Here is a 27,643-nt window from a genome sequence, read left to right as displayed (position 1 = left end):
TAAGCACGGAGAATGAACGTAGCGGGTACGTCGGGGCTCGGGAATGTTTCTTAGAGCTAACGGCAGGTACTCGGGAAGACTCGCTAATGGCAGATAAGCACGAGAAGACTCATGAAGATTTTTCAACATGATGAAAAATGTCCACGAGAGCCTCGAGTACCGATGAGTGGCCATTACCGTAAATCTCCGCGTTCGAATCAGTGCAAACTCGGGTGAACTCTTGGAATGAACTCGTACCGTGGGACAGAGGTTTAAGTATTATATGTAGTTCTGGTCGCCCCATTACAGGGAGCATGTGGAGGTTTCTGGATAGGATGCAGAGGAGGTATGGAGGCCAGGATTAAGGGACATTAGCTGCAGGGAAGGTTGGACAGAATTGGATTGTTTCCTCTGGACTGCAGGAGGTTGTAGGGCCACCTGTTATAATTATATGAAATTATGAGAGGTATAGATAGGATAGGCAATCAAAACCTTTTCCCCATGATGGAAAAATCAAATGCTAGAAGGCATGGCTTTCACGTGAGAGGGGCAAAGTTTAAAGGAGATGTGGGGGCATTTTTTTTACAAAGTGGGTTGTGGGTGCCTGGATTCTGGGGTGGTGGTTGAAGCAGATATGATAGTGGTATTTAAGAGACTTTTGGAGAGGCTCGTGGATATGCAGGGATTAGACGGTAATGGATTATGTGCAACCAGATAAGACTTGGTCTTGGCATCATGTTCAAAACAGACATTATGGTCCAAGGGGCCTGTTCTGATGCTGGACTGTTCTAAGTTCTATTCTATATAGTAACCTTGCAGTCATCCATCTCTATTCAAAGTAGTTGTACTAAATCTATTCCTTACTCACACATACTGTACATTTGAACACCACCAGATGTTAAAGTTATTATATAAAGACATTTTTTTTTTAACTTTTAATGGCAGGTTTCCAGGCATTTTGTGATCTCCTTAGGGTAACAGGAGAATATTTGTGGAAAATAAGGCACACTATACCTTCAAGTTCTTATTGTACATTTTAAGATTTTCTTTAATATTTGATATAGTTTGCTGTTAAAATGAGCTTGATGTCTGTATGGAGAAGAATAGGTAATTATATTGAAACTTTGAACAGGAAATCAATAACATGGTGGCATGCTAGTGCAGGTGGCAGCACAGTTGGGTCATTGGTCCTAGGGACTAGGTGGAGTACTGATCTCAGGTGAGGTTTCTGGAATTTGACTGCCTGGTGCCTCCTGAGTGCTCTCGTTTCCCTCCACATCCCAAAGATGCACTGATAGGTTAAGTGGCTGTTATAAAATACTGAGATACAAGAAACTGTCAATGCTGATCGCCTACCCACAGATGTCCCCCACAGAAGCTGCCTGACCCGTTGAGTTGCTCCAGCACTTCATGTTTTTTTTGTTGCTGTAAATTACTGCTTGTGTAGGTGAATAGCAAAAGGATCAGATGGGAGTTGATGAGCATGTGAGAGAGAATCTGTTGCAGAACTAAAATCCGAAGGGGAATGTGAGTATTGGCTTTGTTCTGGTATGAATCACTGTGAACATGATGGACTAAATAACTTACTTTTGTGTTGGAATCAATAATTAACATGTTAGGCAAGCAGTCTGAGATTTTTTTTAATCATCTATGGAAAATCCTCACTGAATTCACCTTACCCCCCATGTTGATCAAGAAAAGGCACAAAATGCTGGAGTAACTCAGCAGTAGAAGTCTGATGAAGGATACTGACCCAAAAAGTCACCTAACCATGATTTCCAAGGATGCTGCTTGACCCATTGAGTTACTCCAAATGTCTCTGTCTTTTTTTTTAATGTAAACCAGCATCTGCAGATCCTTTTATCTATATTTCTCAAGAACTTCATTATTACAGTGAATTCATTCTTCACACTCTAATGGATACATTTAAAAAAACAACAGTAACATTGCAGACCTTGCAGGATCAGTTTCCACTGTTGAGATTAAACTAAGTTAGTTTCAATATTGCTCCTGTGGGGTTCACAAATGAGTCGATTGTGAGGGATACTGTCTAATAGAATGTTGTTCAAATAGTGTTTTGAAATATTTTGCAGCCTGGAAAGTAATCTTGTAGTTTTTTCACATTCTGCTGATTCTGCTGACAATTACATTTCCAAAGAACTGTTTATAGATCATAAGCATAATCATAATCATAATCAGAATCATAATCAGAATCATAATCATACTTTATTAGCCCAGTATGTTTTGCAACATACAAGGAATTTGATTTGCCATACAGTCATACCAATAAAAAGCAACAGAACACACACATTTTTTTAACATAAATATCCACTACAGTGACTCCTCATGTCTTCCACATTCCTCACTGTGATGGAAGGGAAAAAAAAAGTTTAATCTCTCCCTTCTTTGGCCCCAGCGATCAGGGGCCTCTAACCTTCTGTTAACGGGGTGATCTTACTCTACGTAGTCGGCGACGGGCATCCTCGTCTGGGCGATCAAGCTCCTGCATTGGTGGCGGTGGGGGGGAATCTCAGCTCCCCCGGGCCGGGCGATCTACTCCCGGGTCGGGACTCGTCGAACATTGTGCGTCTTTTGGAGCTTACCGATGCCGGTCTCAACCCAAGACTGTGAGCACTTGATGTTAAAGTCCGTAGGCCGTGGTTGCAGTGAGAATCCCAGGTAAGAGATCGGCTCTGATGGTAAATCCACGTCCCCGCAGAGGGGCTCAAAGTCAGTCCCGAGTAAGGCCTCCAGCTCCACCATGTTAGGCCGCCGAGTGACCGGAGATACGATCCAGAAAACAATCGCATCTCCGGCAAGGTAAGAGATTGAAAAAATGTTTCCCCTGACCCCCCTCCACCCACCCCACACATAAAACAAATCAGAGATCATTAACACATACTTTTTAAACACACTAAAAATAACAAAAAAAAAGACGAAAAGGACGGATGGACTGTGTCAGGCTGCCATCAAAGCACCACCCGGTGGTATAGATGCATATATAATACAACCAGAACTTAGAACACATGGATTGGCTCAGCATTGATTATCGTGATTGCGGAAATATTTTCAACAAGGCTTTTCAAGCAGGTTTTAAGGCACCATTAGTTCTACAAACAAGAAACCTTCAGTTAATAGTTCTGGTATGGGATGATATATTATACAGATGGACCATGCCTTACTCACATAAAATGCATAAAGGAAATTATGCGAAAATGCCTGGGGTTTATTTCACTATAATGCGAATAATAATTTTATATATTATTCTCAGGGGCACAACAGCTGTATGTGAAATTGTCCTTGTGCGTTTGGACTGCTGATTTGCCCTATGGTCATGCTCGACAGTATCTAACCACAAGGCAAATAATTCCAAAGATATTTTTTCCTTCCACTGCTTAACTAGAATACATTTCCAGGATATCAATACCTTCTTCGGTGGAGGACTGCTTCCTGAAATCATTCCTAAAGTTTAATTTTACCAACATAGCAACATTGGCTTCATTATAATTGTGGTTTAAGTAGAGATTTTATGTAAAAATTTACCTTCCATGCCTAATCTACATAAAACATAAAGTTCTCTCTTTAGAAGAGTTAAGCATTCTTGTGAATTCAGCATTCCAGTATTCTTATAACTCTATTGTGGTGTTGGGCATGATAGTGAATTCAGCAGTGATCACACCAACACTCGCAATAGGGTGAACTCACAACATCAAGTCTACTCCGCCATTTAATCATAGCTGATGTATCTTTTCCTCTCAACTCCATTCTCCTGCCTTCTCCCCATAACCTCTGAGACCCTTATTAATCATGAATCTGTCAATCTCCGACTTAGAAATATCCTTTGATTTGGCCTCCACAGTCTTCTGTGGCATTGCATTCCACAGATTCACCACCCTCTGAGTAAAGAAAATCCTCATCTCTTTCTCTGATCCTATCCTAGACTCTCCCACTGGTGGAAACATGCTCGCCATATTTACTCTATCCAGGCCTTTCACTATTCAGTAAGTTTCATCGAGATTTCCCCTCATCTTTCTAAACTTCAGCGAGTAGATGCCCAGTGCCTTCAAACACTCATCATATATGTCTTAACACACATTCATTCTTAGGAATCTCTGCACCCTCTGGTCCTTGATTCTCCCATTAATGGGACACTTTTCTCTAAATATGCCATCTAAACTCTTCTGTAACACTTATAAAACCTTTTCTCAGCCTACTCTGTTCAAACAACTTAGAATCTATAGTCAACCTCTATAGAGTCTGAAGAAAGGATCTAATGGAAATGTTGCCTATCTCATCATTCCACAGAGCCTCAACATGAAACATCATCTACTCCTTGACAGATGGCGGGTGTGCGGGAGTGGGCGCCGTCTGTGTATGGCAGCCTGCCCGCAGTCCGTCTCTACACCTTTTTTTTTATTTTAAGTCCTGTTAAAAAATGTTAGTGGAGGTCTTCTATGTGGGGGGCGGGGGTGGGGAAGGGGGAAACTTTATTTCTTAGTCCCCTACCTGGTCGGAGAGGCAGCGTCCCTCCAAGCTGCTTCTTCGCCCCGTCCTCGCGGCCTACCATCGAGAATGGAGCGGAGTTTCCTGTAGGGACCGGCCGGGACTACAGCTTCGGCAGCAGCGTTGTGGCCGTCGATCCCAACATCGCGGAGCTGGGGCTGCGGGCGTCCAGCCGTGGGCGGCGCTGGATTTGGAGCGCCGCAGAGCGTTGTGGCCGTCGATCCCAACATCGCGGAGCTGGGGCTGCGGGCGTCCGGCCGTGGGCGGCGCTGGATTTGGAGCGCGAGTCAGTCCCGAGTAAGGCCTCCAGCGCCACCATGTTAGGCCGACGGGTGACCGGAGATACGATCCAGAAAACAATCGCATCTCCGGCAAGGTAAGAGATTGAAAAAATGTTTCCCCTGACCCCCCTCCACCCACCCCACACATAAAACAAATCAGAGAACATTAACACATACTTTTTAAACACACTAAAAATAACAAAAAAAAAGCCGAAAAGGACGGATGGACTGTGTCAGGCTGCCATCAAAGCACCACCCGGTGGTATAGATGCATATATAATACAACCAGAACTTAGAACACATGGGCGGCGCTGGATTTGGAGCGCCGCAGAGCCAGGGATCGAGTTCACCGGGGCCGGAGCTCCAGCCGGCGTGGCCTGAGAACTACGAGTGCCCCGGTCTCCAGGGAGGTGGCAGCCGCTCCAGACTTTTCCAAGCCGCTGAGGAATGTTTCACCCGACGCCGAAGTTCCATCTTCACGGCAAGAGGGCCCTGAAAATCATCGGACTGGCTGCACGGCCACAAATGGGCCCCGACTTCGGGTGTTTCACAGAGGAAGAGGACTTAACTTTCTGGTGCCTTTCCCCACAGTGGAAAGTTTTGATTCTGCTGTGGGGGGACGTTTGTGTTGAACTCTATAATGTGTTATGTCCATTTTATTCTTTTTTTTTTTAACCTTTTTCTATGGTTTGTAATGGGACTTATTATTTAATTTATGTAAAGCACTTTGGTGTCAATGCGAGTTGACTTAAAACGTGCTATATAAATAAAACGTACTTACTTACTACTTACTTTCTCCAGAGATGCTGTCTGACCCGCTGAGTTACTCCAGCTTTTTGTGGCCTGACCAGCTGAATTTCTCCAACCTTTTTTGTTTTGCTCAAGATTACAGCAACTGCAAATCCCGTTGTCTCATTGTACAGAAATCCTTCCTGACTGCAACCATTCTCGTGAATATTTCCTGAACCCACCTATCACTAAGGGCTGATATTTTATTGGCATGAGATACTAAATGGCCGTTGCATCCCTGGGAGTGAGTGTGGAATCAGCTTGTAATGACACATTACAAAACACGAGTGAGAGAGCAGAACATAATAGCTTAGAATGAAGAACAATCAGTGGGTGAAGAATGAGCATTGACACAGGTTTTACAGGACACTACGAGAGATTGAATACAGTGTGAGACATCAATGAAAACAACATTGATTTTGGAAGATACGACTTTCGGGAATTTAGAGTTGGAGGAAAGATGCTGAAAATTGGAAAGAAAGAAAACATTAATCAGGAATCCAAAAATGGACTGATTGTTCACTCTTTTTAGGATTGTACAAATGATAATAAACACTGTAGTTAGTTTGCAAATTGGATATTCATCAGGGTTCATTTACTTACACGTATCTTAACTCACACAAGCTATGAAGAGAGAAAATTAAAGCAACAATTCAGACTTGCCACGTTAATTTAGAAACACAGTTAAATTAACAATAGATCTTTTCAGTCATCATTTTCCACTTGGCAGGCTGGCTCCTTATTCTGAATGGTAACATTTGACTGTATTTGGACCGGAATACCAGAGTCTGCTTTCAGCAGCATCAAATATAAACTTGTTCAATTTCCAGCTTGTCCTGGAGAAAGATAACATAAGGGAAATAATTAGTCAGATTCTCAGGGGTGCTTATTTAACCAGGAAATATTATGACCTTAAGTGTTAACAAGGAACAGCAGCAAACTTCCCTGCTCAATAATTCTCAGATTCTGACTGGTGCTTTTTTAAATTAAATGAGCCCATCGCTGAATACTTTTTGGCATGCGAGAATTGAATGCACTAGCTTTCTTTATTACAAAATGTTTATTTTATCAAAAATTTGATAAATAAGTACTTTCATGTTTGAAGGTGGACAAATCTCCGAGGCCTGATCAGATATATCCAAGGACATTGCGGGAGCCCTGGTTGAAATTTATGAGTCATCCTTAAATGCAGGAGAAGTGCCAGAGGATGGGAGCGTGGCAAATTTTATGCCTCTTTTCAAGAACTGCTGCATGGAAAATGCTGGAAACTATCGGCCGGTGAGGTGAACATCTGTAGTTGGTAAGTTACTGGAGAGTATTCTGAGGAATAGGATATACAGGTCTTTGGGTGGGCAAGGGCTGATTAGGAACAGTCAGCATGGTTTTGTACGTGGGAGGACAAATGTGTTTCACAAATTTCATTGATTTTTTTTAAGACGTGAGCAAAAAGGTTGATGAGGGCAGAGCTGTAGATGTTGTGTACATGGACTTTAGTAAGGTGTTCGACAAGATGCCACATGGTAGGCTGCTCTGGAAGGTTAGATCATGGGATCCAAGGATGGATAGCTGAATGAATAGAAAATTGGCTCCATGGAGGGAAGTAGAGGGTGATGGTGAAAAGTTGCTTCTCAGAATGAAGGCCTGTGACCAGTGGTGTGCCACAAGGTTTGGTGCTGGGCCTGTTACTGTTTGTCATCTACATTGATTTGGATGAGAACATACAGGGCAAGATTAGCAAGTTTGCTGATGATACAAATGTTAGTGGTTTTGCAGTGAAGAAGGTTGTGAACGATTGCAGCAGGATCTGCTTCGATTGGCCAGGTGGGCGGAAGAACTGAAGAAGGTGGTTGATGGACCACCAGGGGTGCCGGGGAGATGGCAGCCCTGCTGGCAATCTGTTCGCTTTTTCATCTTTATGTTATTTTAACATTTGTTAAAAGTTTTTGTTAATGTACTTCGGTTTGTTTTATGTGGGGGGAGGGGGGAGGGGATCGGGGAAACTTTTTTCAAGTTTCTACCTTCCCGGAGATGTGATCAATTTTTGGATCACATTCTCTGGGCACTGCGGTAACCATCACTGGAGCTGGAGGCCTTCTCGGACTGTCGTGAGCCCCACCGTGGGGTGCGGACTTAACATCGGAGCAGATCCCTTGCGTGGGATCGCTCCCACTGCGGCCTGTGGACTTACCATCAAGGGCTCGCAGTCTCGGGAAAGGCTAGTCGGGAGCTCCAACGCCACAGAAGGTTCGACCAGCCCCGATGCGAGGTTCGATTGCCCAATGCGGAGGAGCTGAAAACCCCCCGATGCAGGAGCTGAACACTTCGAGGCGGAGGGCCCGAACGCCTCTGGCTACGGGAGTCAAGATCGTCCCGTCAACGGAGGGCTTGAGGCCCCCGACCGAGGAAGAACAAAAAGATGGACAAACTTTATTTTGCTTTCCATCACAGTGAGGAATATGTAGGAGACATTGTGGTGGATGTTCATGTTAAAATCTGTTTTTGAGTGTTGCTTTTAATTGTATGACTGACCTGGCCAGTGAAATTCCTCGTATGTTGCAAAACATACTTGGCTAATAAAATCTGATTCTGATTCTGATTTTGATTCTGAATTTAATACCGAGAAGTGTGAGGTGTTACATTTTGGGATGTCAAGTCAAGTCAAGTCAAGTCAAGTCAAGTCAAGTTAAGTTTATTTGTCACATACACATACGAGATGTGCAGTGAAATGAAAGTGGCAATGCTCGCGGACTTTTGTGCAAAAGACAAACAACAAAACAACCAAACAAATTATAAACACAATCATAACACACATATTCTTTTGCATAATAAATAATGGAAGGAAAAACGTTCAGTAGAGTTAGTCCCTGGTGAGATAGGCATTTACAGTCCGAATTGCCTCTGGGAAGAAACTCCTTCTCAACCTCTCCGTTCTCACCGCATGGCAACAGAGGCTTTTGCCTGACCGTAGCAGCTGGAACAGTCCGTTGCAGGGGGGGAAGGGGTCTCCCATGATTTTATTTGCTCTGGAGTTGCACCTCCTGTTGTATAGTTCCTGCAGGGAGGTGAGTGAAGTTCCCATAGTGTGTTCAGCCGAACGCACTACTCTCTGCAGAGCCTTCTTGTCCTTGGCAGAGCAATTCCCAAACCAGATGGTAATGTTCCCGGACAAGATGCTTTCCACCGCCGCTGCGTAGAAGCACTGGAGGATCCTCGGACACACTCTGAATTTCCTCAATTGCCTGAGGTGGTAAAGGCGCTGCGTTGCCTTACTAAAAGGATGTCGAACAAGGGCAGGACCCACACAGTAAATGGTAGGCCTCTGGGTAGTGTTGTAGAGCAGAGGGATCTAGGAGTACGTCCATGGTTCCTTGAAGGTCGAGTCGCAAGTAGAAAAGGTGGTCAAAAAGGCTTATTGAGAATAGAAGTTGGGAGGTCATGTTGCAGTAGTATAAGATGTTGGTGAGACCGCATTTAGAATATTGTGTTCAGTTCTGGGTACCATGTTATAGGAAAGACATTGTCAAGCTTGAAAGGGTTCAGAAAAGATTTACCAGGATGTTGCCAGGACTAGAGGGAGTGAGCTATAGGGAGAGGTTAAGTAGGGTCAGTCTCGATTCCATGGAGTATAGGAGGATGAGGGAAGATCTTATCGAGGTATAAAAAATTATGAGAGGAATAGACCAGGTAGATGCACAGAGTATTTTACCCAGAGTGGGGGAATCGGGGACCATAGGTTCAAGGTGAAGGGGAAAAGATTTAATAGGAATCCGGGGGGTACCTTTTTCACACAGAGGATGGTGGGTGTATGGAAAAAAGCTGCCAGAGGAGGTAGTTGACACTGGGACTATCCAATCGTTTAAGAAACAGTTGGACAGGTACAATGTGTGACGTTTCGGTACCAGACAATTCTTCAGTCTGAAGAAGGGTCCTGACCCAAAATGTAACCCATTCCCTCTATTCCATTGTCATTATTCACAAAGGAATTGGCTGCAGGATAGAATTAAACCATGGTTGGTGTGTATAGTCAGGAGATGGTAGAAATTAATCCTCATTCATTTACACTATCCGTGCAAAATAGAAGCAGCAATGAGTGGCCCATTGTTTTTAAAGTTCGGTATCATTGTCTTCCCTCCTGAGAAGCATGCACTTGGTGTACATGCAATGCATGTAGTTGGAGAATCAAGTTTGGTTTCAGCCAATGACTTATTCAGATGAGTAGATGTTTTTTATAAATGAGACAAAGCTTAGGAGGTTGCGAATGAGAGTATCTGGCAATTAACCGATAGTATAATTAAGAATACAAAAGGCAGTTGAAGTGGTCAGCAACAAGGCATCTTTGGTCACCGCTGAACTGTGAGATGAATTGCGGAAACATGTGAAAGAACCTATCAGAAAATACTCAGCACATTTTCGGTGGTGAAACTCTTCACTACAACAGTTCCAACCCATGTAAAACCCATAATTTAAGAGACACAAAATAGCTAAAGATCATTTTTTGATTTCAGATTCCAACTCAACAGTCTGCCAAAATAGTATTCCTGACTCTTTTTGAAACATAACCGGAACAAGACTGAGCATACCATTTGGATGTGGTCGACAAAATGGCAGCCAGCTGCTCAGAAAAAGGATTTGACACCAACCTTCCTGCTTGAATGTAATGAAATGTTTCAACTTGTCAGCAACGGAAAATGACTCAGCATAAGAGATCAACAACTTTAAGTTGGGAAGGAATTTCTTCTTCAGTTTTTGCTTCATCACAGTTTGAGGTGGTATTTTGCATTACAGGGGAATCAAAAGCTTTGGAGATAGGACAGCAATATTGAATCAAAGCCAATGATTAAACTGTATTAGTCATGACCTTGTTTAATAGTGGGTCAACCGAAGGAGATAGTGTGCTTCTAATTATGTTACCTCTAACCTCTGTTACCTCTAACACACTGATCAATTGACATTCTCTTCTTATCCTTAAAGTTCAGAGGTAAGAGCCACGTGTCAGTGATATCTCCTATTCCTATTAAGTGTGTTTTGATCATTTATAGATGGAGGACATAGTAGACCATTACAACTGCTCATGGAATACTAGGAAAATTGTGATTTCACATTGTGACTGTCTGCATCTGGTTTTTTTTTAGAGATACACCTCAAAAACAGGCTTGTCCCCACACATTAACATTATCCTACACACACTAGGGACAATTTACACATACACCAGCCAATTAGCCTACTGTACGCCTTTGTATTGTGTGAGGAAACCAAAGATCTCGGAGGAAATCCACGAGGTCACGGGGAGAACATACAAACTCCGTACAGACAGCACCCGTAGTCGGGATCAAACCCAGGTTACCGGCGCTGCAAGTGCTGTAAGGTAGCAACTCTACTGCTGCACCACTGAGCTAAATCACAAGGAGTTAAATAATTTGTTATGAAATATTTAAACATAATCTTGCCCGCCAGATGATCTTATAGAGGTGTACTTATCTTGAGGTGGACAAAATCATGAGGGGAATAGATCGGGTAGACGCTCAGAGGCTCTTGCCCACAGTAGCGAATTGATAAACTAAACAGAATACATTGTTTTAACATGAACGGCAAAAGTTTCACTAGGAACCTGAGGGGTAACCTTTTCACACAATGTTGGGTGTTGGGTGGAACGAGCTGCTGGAGGAGGTAGTTGAGGCAGGTACTATTGCAATGCTTAAGAAACATTTAGACAGGAACATGGATTGTACAAGTTTAGAGGGATATGGGCAGATAACAGTCAGGTGGGGAAAGTATGTGTGGAGATAGTGACGATGCCTGGGATGTGATGCAAGGAGAACTAAAGAGTTGAGACGCATAGGAAGGAACTGCAGATGCTGGTTTAAACCAAAGATAGACACAAAATGCTGGAATAACTCAGTAGAACATGCAGCAAGTCTGGATAGAAAGAATAGGTGACGTTTTGGGTTGAGACCCTTCTTCAGACTGAGTCAGGGGAAAGGGCAATACAGAGATAAGGAAGAGAAAGGTGTGAAAACAGGACAAAGGGGATGAAGCTCAAGGAACACGTAGAATCGATCATTGTTAGCAAGGAGAAGGTAACAACAAAGCAAACAGATAAAATGTATTTGAGGACAGTCAGACTGGTTGAGGAACTGGGACAGGGGGAGGGATGGAGAGCAAGGACTACTTGGTGAGAGAAGTCAATATTCATACCAATACCGATATTCATAGTCTGCTCAAGCAAAATATTGCTCCTCCAATTTGCGCTGGGCCTCACTGAGAATGGAGGAGGCCCACGATAGAAAGGTTAGTGTTGGAATGGGATGGGGAGTCAAAGTGTTTAGCAACCAAGATATCAGGCAGGTTTAGGTGGACTGGGCAGAGATGTTCAGTGAAATGATCACCGAGCGACTGGATGATGGAACCGAGGTGCATATAGGATAAATGCTCTCAGATCAACCTTTTGGGTAAGATGTCTGAAACTATCAAGTTCTCTTCCCCTTTGCGGGCTGTAATAGTAAGATTAAATGAGAACTTACCAGTTTGAAGATTGATCGTTATTTTATGAGGAGTAACGTTGAGGGAATATGTGAAGAACCCCACAAGGACGCATGCGTATCATTCTTCAAAGCAGTGGTGAGAAATCACAGATAACTGTAATGACTAAACATAGTAAGATTAGAGAAGAGATACCAGTTGAGTATATGATCAAGGGTGGGAGCGGAGGGCACGTATTCCCTCAACGTTACGCCTCATAAAATAATGATCAAACTTCAAACTGGTAAGTTCTCGTTTAATCTTACTATTTTACTTCGGAGTCACGTGAGTGACTACGTGAAGATTTTAAAGCTCTATGATTTCATGCTGTGGAAACGAGTCCATGCATCACATCTGCCTTGATTATGGGGAGAATAGAGTTAACATCATTAGACATCAATACGATATTGAAACCCAACGATAAATATATTAACACCAATTATTGCCCCTATTTATGGGGTAAATTATATTACAGAACTTAAATTTGTTTCTGCAAATGTTCCAGGTTCAATGACTGGTTTGTTATAAAGTCGTTGGAAAGTTTCCTCCGTTGACCATCCTGCTGTCTTGAGGATTTGGTCCATAGGAACGTCCAACTTCATAGCTGCCGATGTAGCTGCAGCCCTGGTGGAGTGAGATTTAAAAATGCTAGTGTCTACTCCAGCCTTTATTAGGACCTGTTTTAGCCATCTAGAGATGGTCTGGACTGTCACTGTTTTGAGTGGCTGTTTGTAGCTGATTAAAGTGACATTTCTTTCCCTCTGATGATCTTAGTATACTCCATATATAATAGTAAGTGTGTTACAATACAGAGACGACCATCTGTCGGGTAGGCCCTGAATTCTGTTTTTAGGCCTGCTGACCCCTGTCTGTTCTGTTTGACTATTTCATTGATGTGAAAAGATAAATTTCCAGATGAACTAATCATATTGTCCAGCCTTAGTTTCTGTAGTGACTGGACCCTTTGTGCCGTGACCAAGGCCATCAGCATGACTGTTTTCATAGTCAGTTTCTGTAGGGACAGAGCTGTAGCTGGAGACCAGTTTCTTAACATGGTCAGTACAATTATCACATCCTATATTTGGGAGTACCTGGTTCTTGGGGATTAACATTACAATGCCCCTCATGAGTTTGGTTACCAGGGTGTGTCCCAACAGAATGCCGCTCTGTTCCTTGCCACAGGTATGTTGACAGAGCACTTCTGATGCAGTTGATTGCACTATGACTGAGCCTCTCATCGTAATGGAGGCTTGCCAGGAATTTCAGAACAGACGAGATGGTCATAGATCTGTGGGTGATGTTTATTGTTGTGACAGTACTTCCCATTTCTTGAAGACACCAAGTACTGTTTTTTGGTGGACTCTCTGTGGCCCGCTGAAATAATATCCACTGTTCGGTCCGTCAGTCCCAGGTGTAGTAGAGGTGCTTTCAACTCTATAAATTAATAGGTTTATATAATTATGACATGGGTAACTACCCCTTGTTGTGGGAAGAACCAGTAAATTAGGTCTATGATGGATGGTGATGCATCGTTCTAAAACCATGTCGTGTATCACCAGGACCCATGGTTGAGTAGGCCAATCGGGTACTATCAAAATATCAGACGCGGAGTCTACTGTATATTCCTAAATACCCGACTGATGAGGCAGAAGGAGGGAATGCATAAATAAGTAATCCCCCAATGCAGCAAAAATGCATCTGTAGCCACTGCCCCAGGTTCTGGTTCCCATGAACATAATTCGATAACTGGTGAGAGCATGGATGCGAATAGGTCGATATCTGGTGTTCCATACCATGCTGTAATTTCAGCAATACATTTTTTATCCAACATCCATTCAGTGTTTTTCATAGAATTAGCGTGACCTGTTGTCTGCCACTAGATTCAGTTTACTTGGTAAGTAGGTAGTTGATATCCAAATATCTCTCTGGATACACTATTGCCAAATTGTGTTGGCCAGATTGTCACATGATGCCGATATGTTTCCACCCATATGGTTGACATATGCTACCACGGTGGTGTTGTCAATTAGTAGTCTAACATGCTGGTGATATAACCCAGAACAATATGACTTAAAGCCATGGAATGCACTCAACATTCCCAGGTAGTTTATGCCCAGTGTTTGTAATAATGATGCCTCCTGTGCATTCCAACTCCGCCACAGCTGGAGATGGAATTGGTAGCATCCCATCCAAGTGCACTGGCATCAGTATGTAGTTCCATAGACGGGTAGCTGATAATCTTTGGATCGGAACAATGCCTAATGTTATGTTTCCACCATTTTAGTCCCATTGTGGCCTCTGTTGGTAGCTTCATTGGTCTGTCAGAATGACCCCCATAATTTTTGAGTGCACGAATGTTTGCCCTCTGTAATTTTTGATAATTTACTGGAAACGCAGCCACTATAATGCCAATTATTCTTGCCAATTATTCTTGCTACCAGTCTGATGGATGGTATTGTTTTGCTGCAAGCCACCATTAAGGCTGTAACCTTTTCTTTCGGCAAAGTCACTGACATGTGAACTGTGTTAAGGGTGAACCGCAGATGATCCATTGTGTTAAATAACATCTGTGGTCACCTCTAATGGGTACTGTACAGTAAGCATTTTTTAATACGATGCTTGACATGTAGTAACCTAGGAATCAATTGCTTAGCAGTAACAAAGGTTCCCATCTAGTAATGAATATATAGTACAAAAGTATTCAAATTAGTCGAATCTATGATGATGTGGCAACCACCATCTAGTTTATGATAAAGATTTTGGACACAAGTTCCTGTGATTCGTGTTGGGTTTCCTCCATTACTCCTTTTTTATATGGGCACTGTAGTTCAGCATGCGCTTTTGATTTTTTCTTTGCCTGTAAGCACGAACATTCGGTTCGGTACATGCTGAACTGGAGGATTATGTTTTGTATAAATTCTATGGTATAACCCTATACTTCTGAAAATATAAGTGTCGGTAGTTAATTTATTCCATGCATCCAGATAGAATTGTAATCTCCCACCAACCTCGTAAGGAACCAGACCCACCTTCCTCCATGGTTACTATTAGTAGGTTTGTTACTTTTTCGGCATCCTCCGTGGACGTTGAGGTGCCGGTGTCTGGATCTGTAGTTGGGTCGGTGTTGAGGGTTAGCGCATTCCCCAGGAAGTAGTTTTTAGACATTGCTTTAATGAGCCCCAGGGTTTTACCCTCTTTGTCAAGTTCTTTTACCTGTTTTGATAAGTTGCCTCAAAATAGTAATATTGGTCGTTTGGAGGTTCCAGGATTGCATAGGACTGCAAATTAGGACTGCAAATTAGATCTTGTGTCATGTCTTTTTTGTTTATTGTGCATGCGAAACCCGTAATTCCCGCTTAGGACTTTCAGAACTTTCTGTTGTTTCAAGTCCCTGGCCCTGCCATGTTTTCAAATACACTGGTTAATACTGGGAACATTCAGTGTTTTGCAGTTCCCTGATGGTAAGTGTCTTCCAATAGGTTTTCTTGCACCCCATGAGCACTAGGGGTATGTTCTGCACCCCTCTTCAGGTTCAGCCCAGAATTGACCCCTTATACTCCCCTCTGGTGAGGGAGAAACACTGTGCAGCCCCACAAGACGTACTGCTGTAGGACTTACTAGCTGCCCCCTGTGACTAGTCTCCATCTCCCGGAACCTGCCACTTACCTACTCCAACAGCCGCTCCAGCTGGCTCCGATGCTCTCGGGCACTGGCCACCTCATGGTCACTGGCCATCGCGGCTGCTCCTGAAGCCGCTCCTGCTCCAGCTCCTGCACTCAGCCCAGGATTGACCCTCCGTGCTCCCCTCTGATGAGGGAGAACACTGTGCAGTCCCAAAGAGGTGCTGCTGTGGGGCCTACTAACTGCCCACTGTGGCTAGCCTCCATCTCCCGGAGCCTGCCACTTTGGAGTATTTCTTCCAGCAGCCGCTCCAACCGGCCCCAATCCTCACGGGCACTGGCCGTCGTGGCTGCTTGAAGCTACTCCTCCTGCAGCCGCTACAACCGGCTCTAATGCTCACGGGCACTGGCCGTCGCGGCTGCTTTTGTTCCCCGCTCCCATCTGCTCCAACCGGCCCCAATGCGCACGGGAACTGGCCGCTCGCGGCTATTCAGAGTCGGACTCATCGGAGTCAATGACTCTGTAATTTTTTTGCTTCACTCTACCGCCCGGCCGTGGCCGGTGTGGGAGCGTAGTCGGGCACAGCTGTTCCCATTACGGGAGATTGGCGTGCCGTTCGCTGCTGCTGCTGGCTGCCCGCAACTCCGCGGTTCTCCCCCGCCAGCTTTTTCACAGCCTTCATGGATCTGGTCCATGTCTCCACCTGTAAGGTAAGTGGAAGGAATGCAGCGTCTCCTTACCTGCTGTTCCCGGCTTTCAAATTCTGGAACGCAGAGTCTCCTTACCTGCTGCTCTCTGCTTTCAATTTTTCCCGCTAAGGGGAACGTTGTTCCCCCTGCTGTGACTCGTTGCAATGCGTTTAGCGATATGGCACGCATGCATCCTGGAGGGGTTCTTCACGTAGTCACTCACGTGACTCCGAAGTAAAATCCAATTTTTTTCTGTCAAGTGAAAAAGAGAGAGAAAGAAAGATAAAGTTACCAAAACCTCAAAATTTAGCAGCTGTTTTTGAATGACATTTAGAAGTCAGAATATAATCCCAAACTTTGCAGTACAATTTCTTGTAACTATTAGAAGTGTCAGGAGCAGTGATGGCTTCTCCAAAGCCCAAACTATTTTTCTCCATGACTAACTTTGCTTTAAATCAAGCATCTGTAAATATTCAGATATGTGAAGGTCTCTCACACAGTGGGAATCCTTTCTGATGATCAGAATGGGTTTACAATAAAAGTTGTGGCCATCATATTAGCTAGATTGTTGAGGTTTGATGTAGTCACAAGGAACTGTACATGCGGGTTTAGAACATAAGACACAAGAGTGTTAGAGTAACTCAGGGGATCAGGCAGTCTGAAGAAGGTTGCCAACCCAGAATGTCACCTATCCATGTTCTCCAGAGATCTTGCCTCACCCCTGAATTACTCCAGCACTTTGTGTCTTTTGATTTACCTTGCAACAAATAATTATATAAGTAGTGCAGCAGAGTGGCGCAACGGAGAAGTTGCTGCCTTACAGCACCAGAAACCTGGGTTCGGTCCTGACTATGGGTGCTGTCTGTATGGAGTTCATACATTCTCCCTATGACCATGTGGGTTTTCTCTGGGTGCTCGGGTTTCTTCCTAAATTCCAAAGATGTACAGGTGTGTTGGTTAATTGGCTTATGTAAATTAGCCCTCGTGAGTAGGATAGAAACATAGAAAATTAGTGTAAGGATAATTGCTGATCAACAGGGACACAATGGGCTAAAGGGCGTGTTTCCATGCTGCATCTCTAATCTAACCTAATATATAGATCCAGCATCTGCAGTTCCTTCTTAAACAGAATGCGACAGCTACTTTGGTTACCAAATTGTTCCATCAACAGCAATAGCAATGTGAGAATGATCTGTTAATGGAAGTTAATAATATGTTATGAAGAAATAGCGATGTCCAGGTAATGCAAACAGACTTCATATGCACGCACCTACCAGTTAATATTGCACACCACTAATCTGAATATTAAATTTTAACCAAGCATAGATCAAGGCTCGAAACGGCATCTATTAATTAACAACTGAGCACAATTTTATTTTTGTTTTCTGGATAGCATCCGTATAAATAATAAGTGACATCTAAAAGATGGTAAAGCTGTCAATAAATGAAATAGAAAATAGTTGGATAGAAATTGCACAATCTTAATGCTACTAAGACCAGCAGCTAGGGGTATGGAACCCACTCTTTCCACTTTGAAGGAAATTACCCCAAATTCTGGAAATTCTGGTTGCCTTCGGGTAATGTGCGACTGCTGCCCCAACTGCACATGTGCGACTGCTGCCCCAACTGCACATGTGCGACTGCTGCCCCAACTGCACATGCGCGGATACTGGGCCCACTGCAAACACGCGGGAAGAAGCAAAGGGGTCTAATCTGGCCGGCTGGATAATTTGTGGAAAAAAAGTATGTACCTGTATATTTCCGACCATCCGTGCCTGCGCAGTTGGGGGAGGCCCATCAGCCGTTTCACAATTGAAAATGGCACTGGTGATGCGTTAGGGACGCCGACTCCCCGCGCATGCATAGTAGGCCTGGTATCCACGCATGCGCAGTTAGGGCGGCAGTCGTACATGCGCTGTTGGAGAAGGATTACTGGGCTGGGAAATACCATCAAATTCCAGGTAATTTGGAATTCTATTTCAGGAAAGAAAAAATAAGATGTGGAAGCACTGATGGAACCATGACCAACTCAGAATTTATTAAACTCTCAAGGCATGAACATTGGTCAGACATACCAACATCTGTTCCTAAATCCATTCTAGCAAGTGAAAATGAGGCACTCTGGAACTGGTGCAGTCCTTCTGTATAAAGTGCTCCCACAGTGCTGTTGATGTCTAGTGTTTAGATCCAGTCACAATGTAGTAACAGTAACACATTTCCAAGTCACGAGTCAGCAAAGAACCTGCAGATTGGAGGTTTTCTCTGTACACTGTGCCCTTGAATTTCTTGGTGATAAAAGGATGCAGGGGCAGGAGATTTGGTGTCTGCAACTAAATTAATGGTGACAGATAAAATTGTAAGATTTACTGAGGATCTTGTCCAACTCAATTTTTGCCAGTTGCCAGATGACAGTATTGAACTCAGTCAGTGGTCTACCCAGGTACATGTGTAGTCAGAACAATAATCTCCAAGGACAGTTTTGCCTCCAGTTTTCTCTGCTTGCACATTTAACCTATTTTTTTTTAATCTAAGGTTTTCTATTGAATGAGAAGATTATGTTGTTGGAATCCACTGTTAAGATAAAGCCAGTACTTGTTGATTTTAGTTTAATTTAGAGATACAGTATGGAAACAGGCCCTTTGGCCCCCAAGTCCACACTGCCCAGTGATCCCTGCACACTAACACTATCCCACACACATTAGGGACAATTTACGTTTATACCAAACCAATTAGCCTGCAAACCTGTACATCTTTGGAGTGTGGAAGGAAACTGAAGATCTCGGAGAAAACCCAATCAGGTCACGGAGAGAATGTACAATCTCTGTACAGACAAGCACGCGTAGTCAAGATCGACCCGGGTCTCAGGCACTGTCAGGCAGAAGCTCTACCATTGCACCACTGCGGTGACTTCCTCACTATCTGAATAGTAAATCGAAATTATCCAGTAACTGGAACTAAACAAATGAATTCACCATTAATAACTTTCAATTATGCACCACTCTATCTATTTGTGTTGCCACTTTCAGAGAGCTATGGACTTCAATCCTAAAACCCTTCTGTAGCTCAATGCCGTCAAGGTTCTTGCTATTAACAGTAAACCATCTGCTGAAATTTGATATCCCAGAATTCAACAACTTGCACTTGCTGGAATGTAACGCCACCTGGCATTTCTCAGCCCATTTCCGTAGCTGATCTACAGGTATATCCTGCTGTATTCAGGTATTTGACAGCTTTCCTCACACTCCTCAACCTCACCAATTTTATGCGGTTTACAAACATACTCACTAACTTATCTACATTTATGTCATAGAAACATAAACAATAGATGCAGGAGTTCAGCATCGCCATTCATTATGATCATTCAATACAGGGCTGCCAACTCTCACGCTTTGAGCGTGACACTCACGCATTTCAGCCAATTCTTATGCCCTCACACTGTCTTCAGTCCCTGCACAGCGAAGTGCACTGTTTCTCTCTTTGTGCCACATGACAATGATCTGCACGGATTGGGGAAGCGCGTCGGTCCTGGGCAGCGGGTGTCAGCGCTTTTGTGCGCTGTCTGCGAGCGTTGCGCTTCCGGCTGCCGCAGCAACCTCACTCCCTCCCTCCCTCCTGCCCTTTAACTCACACGGCAGCGCCAACGCCACCAATCCACGCTACACCGTGCCCGCCAGACTCCCCATTGGCCGGCCGGGGAAAGAGAGGGAGGGGAGAAAGAGAGAGAGAGAAAGAAAAAAAGGGAGGGATGGAGGCAAAGAGAGACAGGGGGAGGGAATGTAGAAAGGGATTAAAGGAAGAGAAGGAGAAAGGGGAGAAAGAGGAAGCGTGAGGAAAGAGAGGGAGGGGAGGAAAGAGAGGTAGCGGAGGAAATAGGGTGTGATGGGGGGGAGGAAAGAGGGAGGAGGGAGGAAGGGGAGGAAAGAGGGAGGGAGGGGGAGGATGGAGGGGGGGGAAGGAAAGGTGTGTGGGTGCCTGTTTCCCTGTGGGTGTCTCCTTGTGTGTGTGTTTGTGCCTCCGTGTGTGTGTCTCCCTGTGTGTGTGTGCGTGTCTCTGTGTGTCTCCCTGTGTGTGTGTGTCTCCCCGTGGGTGTGTGTGTCTTCCTGTGTGTGTGTCTCCCTGTGTGTGTGTGTGTGTCTCCCTGTGTGTGTGTGTGTGTGTCTGTGTCTCCCTGTGTGTGTGTGTGTGTGTGTGTGTGTGTGTGTGTGTGTGTGTGTGTGTGTGTGTGTGTCTGCCTGTGTGTGTGTGTGTGTGTGTGTCTGTCTCCCTGTGTGGGTGTGTGTGTGTGTGTGTGTCTGTCTCCCTGTGTGCGTGTGTCTGTCTCCCTGTGTGTGTGTGTCTGTCTCCCTGTGTGTGTGTGTGTCTTCCTTTGTGTATGTGTCTCCCTGTGCGTCTGTTGTCACATCCTGGCCTTAGACAGGGCTGCCAACTCTCACGCTTTGAGCGTGAGAGTCACGCATTTCAGCCAATTCTCACGCTGATGACAGAATTCTCACGCTGTCTTCAGTCCCTGCACAGTTTGTCTTTTTGCGCCACATCACAACGATCTGTGCAGTCTGGGGAAGCGCGTCAGTTGGCGGCTGTGAGTGACGTCACATCTCTTCTCTTCTCTTCTTTCTTGGTTGGATGTGCAGCCGCCGACAACATGAAGCAGCCGGAGATAAAACAAACCAGGTGAATTGGTTGTTAAACATGGGGAGGACCACAATGAGGCCAATCATCTAGGACAGGGTTCGGCAACCTACGGCACACGGGCTGAATCCGGACCGTAACCCGAAAAACCACGTTTTTTTCAATTTGTTTTCACAGGGTCGGGGCAGGCGAGCCGACCTGAGAACTGCAGCCAGTTCCTGGGACGCGAGCTGATCTGGGAACGGCAGCCAGTCCCTGGGCACGCAGAATGCCAACTTGATCATTATGGACAAATTGGGCCAGCCACGTACATGTTGTATAACTGTGACTCTATGAGGATCTGAATGGGCTTAGAATGACCATTTAAGCAAAATTGCCCCCACTTTCCCTCTTTTGATTCTTAAGATTAGTATCCCTTTGCTCTGTTAACAGCATTAAAGTACTTATGAGGTCGAGTCGGGAAAGGGAACATGTTATTTTGTTTTAGTTTGCTTTAATTTCTTAGTTGATTGTTTGTTGAGTGCCATCATTTCTGAACCTCCACGACCTTGCACCGCAGCAGAGACTCAGGTAACACACACACAGACAATGCTGCATGTTGCTGCAGGTAGTTTGTGTTTCAGCTTAGCTTAGTTTAAGAGTTTAGCCTTAGTTTAAGTTTTAGTTTAAGTTAAGTTTAAGTTTCAGCAAAATGTCCAAGTTGCTTATCTATATTGCAAACAGCAGGAGTCCCAGCACAGATCTCTGCAGAAGTTTGCCGATGACAGACCTCCAGCCAGAATAATACCTTTCCATCAAAACACTGTCTTCTCTGAATTTCCTTCCACTGAGATGACACCAGGCTCTGCACATCTATGAAATCCTGATGGCATTTGAAATCAAATATGGCTGGTTAACCAAAGAAAATAAATGAATAGTTTAAAGGAAAGATACATTCTGAGGTAAAATGGTTGCTATTATTAATTCTGAATTCAAGTTATCAGGAATTCTGCACAGCTTAATTATCTAGATCAGACTACCATGTGGTCAAATGTCTTAGTAAAATCCATGTATACAATATCCACAGCCCTATTCCACACCAATCACCTTCATTGCCTCCTCAAAAATCTCAGTCAAGTTCATGTGCTGCCATGGTCAAAGCCATGCACCTACCTAATTATTCCATTATCTTCCAAATGGGAGTAAATAATATCCCAAAGAATCCTCTCCATTAGCTCTCCCACTGATTTAAGGCTCCCCAGTGTACAATTCCCTGGATTATCACTACTTCCCTCCTTAAACAAAGAAACAAGATTTTCTACTCTCTAGTCCTCCAAGATCTCGCATGATCTTCCCTAGAGATGATATAGAAGATTAAAAAAAAAATGTGTTAAAAAAAGAGAACGTTGGGGAAGAAATTCCAGATTTAGAGCTTTGACAGCTAACAATAATGGAACAGGCAAATATGTGGTTGATTGAGATATTATCTTGAAAAATAATTGAAGATTCTGATAATTCAAATTAGGCTCCTGTTGGTGCATTAGGCTGAACAAGCACAAAGTTAATTTCATTCTACCAATTATTTAAGTCTGACATAATAGCTTAATGAGGAAACATTTCCTGAGGGTTTCTTTTTGGCATTTGATTTTTTAAAAAAGCTGTAATTTTTTTTCTCACATTTCATATATAGTTATGGTGGACTGCAGGGAGAAAGAGCATTGTGATATGCATTCATGATCCAGAAATGGCTTGCCACTTAATTAACTTGCATCCCAATCCCATTCCATTACTCTGCAGTATATTGGTGACAGTGGTGTATTAATGGTAACTATTGCATGAAAGACAAAATGTTGCCTCTGCACATTTCGGTAGGCGGCGCGGCTCTGGCCAGCAGCGGCCTCTGCAGCCTGTCCGCGTTTTTGTTATTTTTTGTCTGTGTTTCTGTGTAGTTTTTGTTATTTTATGTTGGGGTGTGTGTGTGGGGGGATGGGGGTGGGGTGGGAGGCGGGGGAAACTTTTGAGTCTCTCCCTGCACTGGAGACCCGACCTTTTCTCGTCGGGTCTCAGGTGTCGTTGAGGCCGCAACGAGGAGCGGCCTCCAACGGGAAGAAGCCGGGGACTCTGGTGCCGACTTACCATTGCCGTCGCGGAGCTGGCCGGGGCTGGAGCGGGTGGAGCGGTGGAGGAGCGATGTCGCTGCCGCTGCTGCTGCTGAGTCGGAGGCTGCTACTGCGGGTCTGCGGACGGCTCGGACGACCCCGCGCAGCTCCCTGGAGGGAGACCGCTTTTCGGGGCTCCTCAACGGCGACTTCCCCCGCCCGAGTTGCGGGGTCGAAGAGCTCCTGGAGCGGGGCCTAACACCATTGCCCCGCGCGGCTGGAACGGCCGCGGGACTTTGCGAGCGCACACCGGGGGCTCCAACATCAAGACCCGGTGTGCGACCTCGCACCACCCGGCGTGGCTTCAATGGCCGCGGGACAATCGCCATCGCCAGCCGGGGGCTTTGACTTTGACTCGGACATCGGGGGGGGGAGAGTGCAGTGGAGAGATAAGTCTTTTTTGGCCTTCCATCACAGTTATGTGATGGATGTTTATGTTAAATGTAATTATGTTGTGTCTGGGGTCTATTTGTGTGTAATGTATGGCTGCAGAAACGGCATTTCGTTTGGACCTCCAGGGGTCCAAATGACAATTAAATTGACTCTTGACTCTTGACTCTTGACTCTTGACTCTTGACACACCGCCAAAATCAATCACAAACACTGGAAGCACAGACCACAGCAGTCAGTGTGTAAATAGACTGACCAATATACTGACAAATTATTGTTTTTATACAGATCCTTCTCCATAACAGGTAGTTCTTTATTTTGTGCCTAAAGCAGAATATGTGGCAACGTTAAAGGCACCTGGAACAACAGCGACTTCAAATTTTTAAACCTCCTGCCCCCCATAATGTTACAAACCATCCAATGTTATTTGTATGATTGCTAACAAACACGAAATTATATTGGATCATGTGCAATTATACTTGAACAAAGGCATGTACAAAGATATATGGAAGGAAAGAAGGAATGAGAGGTGGCGAGGTGAACTCCAGACAAAGACACAGTCACAATTGGTAAGGTGACTAATAGGACAGGAGTGGAGGAACCCAAAACCCAGATATTTCAGAGGGTTTAAGAAGAATACACACACATCAGTGTCACAATTAGCAACACTTAGCAAACAATGTCAGCCTATTTACTTTAACTAGTTATTGAGTTCCACTGGGAAAGTCATTCTTCATTTTCAAAAGGCCCTGAAATAAATTAATCATATCTGATAAAATCTTAACTGTGCCAGAACTTTTCACACAAATGGCATTTGAAACTATATTGAATAAAAGGTATTCATTAATCTTAATCAGGTGTTAGGAGAGTTGATTTTAAGCAGGATCTACCATGCCAATGAAAGGCCCAAGGGAGATAATACTTGTTTTGGCATTTGCACGTATTGATCAAAGCAAAGGATGGACTAAAGAAAAGAATATTCATCCACTTGACATTCACTGAAAGTATGGCAAATTCTGGTACAGGTGCACAACCTTTTATCCGAAAGCCTTGGGACCAGACACTTGTCGGATTTCGGACATTTTCGGATTTCCGAATGGAAGATTTTTAGCGTAGATTAGGTAAGTAGCGCGGGCGGCTTGAAAAGTCTGGAGCAGCTGCCTCCTCCCCGGAGACCGGGAGAATCATTGCATAAATGTTAGTCAGTTAGTTTGGAGGGATTTTATGTGGTGGTGGTGGTGGAGTAGTGGTGAAGGGGGAAACTTTAATTCTTAGTCCCCTACCTGGTCGGCGACTCCCAACCTCGCGGAGCTTGGGGCTTCGTCCGGCCGCGGGCAGCGCCGGTTGGAGCTCCGACCCCGGCAACTCTACCCCTGGCTGCGCGGCTCCAAATCCAGCGACGCTCCGCGAACGTTGGGAGTCGGCGGCCACAGCGCTCCGGAGCTTACCGCACGGCGACCCGGTAAGGCATTGCCCGCTTCCCGCTGGTATCCCAGCGCTGCGACGCCGCCGACTCCCAACATTCTCGGAGCTGGGGCGTCCGGCCGTGGGCCGCGCTGGATTTGGAGCGCCTCGCAGCCAGGGGTAGAGTTGCCGGGGTTGGAGCTACAACCGGCGCCGCCCGCAGCCCCACCGGCCACAGCGCTGCGGAGCTTACTGCACGGCGACCCGGTAAGGCATTGACCGCTCCCCGCCTCTCCGACCAGGTAGGGGACTAAGAATTAAAGTTTACCCCTTCACCCCCCCCCTTCACATAAAAGCCCTCCAAACTAACTGACTAACATTTAAGCAATGATTTACAGATGTTTAAGCGTCTCCCGGTCTCCGGGGAGGAGGCAGCCGCTACAGTAGTACAGACCTGGGTTGACCGTGGGTCGTTTCGGGTCAAGTATGGCGCCAAACGCGAGCTTTGGTGCGCAGACGACATCTGGAAAAAATGGCCGGTTTTCGGAGTTTTTCGGTTTCCGGAACACCGGATAAAAGGTTGTGCACCTGTACTTCAAACATTAAAGACAGAGACATGACAAACTGCAAATGATGGAATCTTCAGTAAAACAATCATGCTGCCTCAGAAGGTAGGCAAAAATGCTGGATAAACTCAGCGGATGAGGCAGCAGATATGGAGCAAAGGAAATAGGCAACATTTGGGTCAAAACCCTTCTTCAGACTGCAGTTCCTTCTTAAACATGCTGCCTCAGAATGTGTCTTTCCTTTAAACTACTAATTTGTTTTCTTCAGTTAACCAGTCATATTTGAACTGAAATACCATCAGGATTTCATAGAAGACAGCCCTGTTTCTGTCTCAGAGGTAGGAACTGCAGAAGGAAACCCAATGAATTACCATCTAGTAAACTGGGTTTAGTCCAACTAGAGAAAAAAGAAGATGGACCCAAAATACTGAAGTAACTCAGCAGGTCAGGCAGAATCTATGGAGGAAAGGAATAGGTGACATTTAGGTCGAGGCCCTTCTTCAGGCTGAAAGTCAGGGGAGAGGGAAAAAAGAGGGAAACCGCTTTTTGAAATCATCTTTATTCCTGGGCATTCGCATTGCTGAACCAGGCCATGATGAAACCATTCAATATGCTCTCTACTGTACCCCTGTGGAAGACCAAGAGAGTATCTGTTGACATACCTAATGTTCTAAGGAAGTAAAGGAGTGCTGGGCTGTCTTTATTGCATCAATGTGCTGGGGTCAGGACAGATGATCAGATATGCACTCACGGGGATTTGAAGTTTTTCACATGTCTCCGTCACTGTCCCGTTGATGATGAAAATTGTAAAGGGGGACAAAATGTTCCTGTATATGAGAGGTTGGACTAAAATCTATTCCTAGCAGAATAAATAACTAGATTCTACAGATTCTTTAAAATAGATATTCTTTTGTTTGTTTTCTTAGATTTTCTTTGCCTCCACACAGCCAGTATTAATGAGGCAATTCATCTTCCTTTCTTTAAACATCTGAAACTTAATCTGTCTCAGGCTCTGGCAATAAGGAAGTAAATGAGTGACGGACCTTTACCTTTATGGTGTTCTGCAACTTTCAGCTAAGTTTATTCAACATCTATTTATTAATTAGTGTTTACATTCTGAAACATTTAATGAAAAGCCTACCAGAGGAAGCCAAACTTTTGCCAATCAAATTATGTGATACTAGCCTTTTATAATTGTGAAGTCAACAATATGTTACTACAAATTATCTTGACATAAGTGTTTTCTTCATGATTTTGAATTGAAAATTACCCATTCTTATTGTTCATGTGCATTGTGTGTAGCCTGATATTCATGCATAATCAAACCCCACTTGCATTATCTTTTGCTTTTAGCTCTTCTTTCTTCCATGATGATCTTTAACAGTCATTTAAGTATTAAAGTCACTTTAGTATTTAGTCACTTCAGTCATTTAGGCATTATTTTCTCTCTTTCTTTTACTATTAAACTTGTCAGACAAACAGATAGAAACTTTTGAGGTTACAAATTACCAACTTTTTCAAAAATATTCCCAAGCATATTTGAAGTGTTTTTTGAGCTAATAATAAAAATGATAAAATATTTCATGATGTTTATAATGACTGGATACAGTATATATTCCATTACTTTAAGTAAGGCTAGTGTTATGGTAATTATATTGAAATGGAAGAATTATAGCTGGTGTATGTTAAGTGATATAATATTGGTTACTCTAGGTAACAGACATTCCCGACTTACAGATAATTCAGCTTGTGGATAGTTCTCAGAATGAAACCGTTAAATATTCTGGGGAATACCTGTACATATAAAAATCCTGAATTGTCGATGGATAAAAATATATATGAATGCATATACAAACTGTTCAAGAAGGAACTGCAGGTGCTGGAAAATCGAAGGTAGACCAAAGTGCCGGAGAAACTCAGCGGATGCCGCAGCATTAATGGAGCGAAAGAAATAGGTAACGTTTCAGGCCGAAACCGAAGAAGGGTTTCGGCCCGAAACGTTGCCTATTTCCTTCGATCCATAGATGCTGCCACACCATATAAAAACTGGTATTTTTGAAACAACTATGAAGCAGGATACAAGACATGGGTAGACAAGAATCCTAGTTAAATGTATTATTATTGAATTTTACTTG

General features: G+C 44.1%; 1 long non-coding RNA gene across 1 annotated transcript; it reads right to left on the bottom strand.

Annotated features, from left to right (window-relative positions):
- Positions 1 to 5,449: 5,449 nt before the first annotated feature.
- Positions 5,450 to 19,803, bottom strand: LOC129710972 (uncharacterized). The gene is made up of 3 exons (XR_008725766.1): positions 18,133 to 19,803; positions 16,478 to 16,633; positions 5,450 to 6,388 (listed from the first exon to the last, which is right to left on the bottom strand). It is a non-coding gene; the product is annotated as an uncharacterized LOC129710972 (long non-coding RNA).
- Positions 19,804 to 27,643: the final 7,840 nt, after the last annotated feature.

Source organism: Leucoraja erinacea, chromosome 2 (genome assembly GCF_028641065.1).
Source record: "Leucoraja erinacea ecotype New England chromosome 2, Leri_hhj_1, whole genome shotgun sequence".
Classification (NCBI taxonomy): Eukaryota; Metazoa; Chordata; class Chondrichthyes; order Rajiformes; family Rajidae; genus Leucoraja; species Leucoraja erinaceus.
Note: the sequence above shows the minus strand (reverse complement) of the source record. Positions and strands in the feature narration are given on the sequence as shown.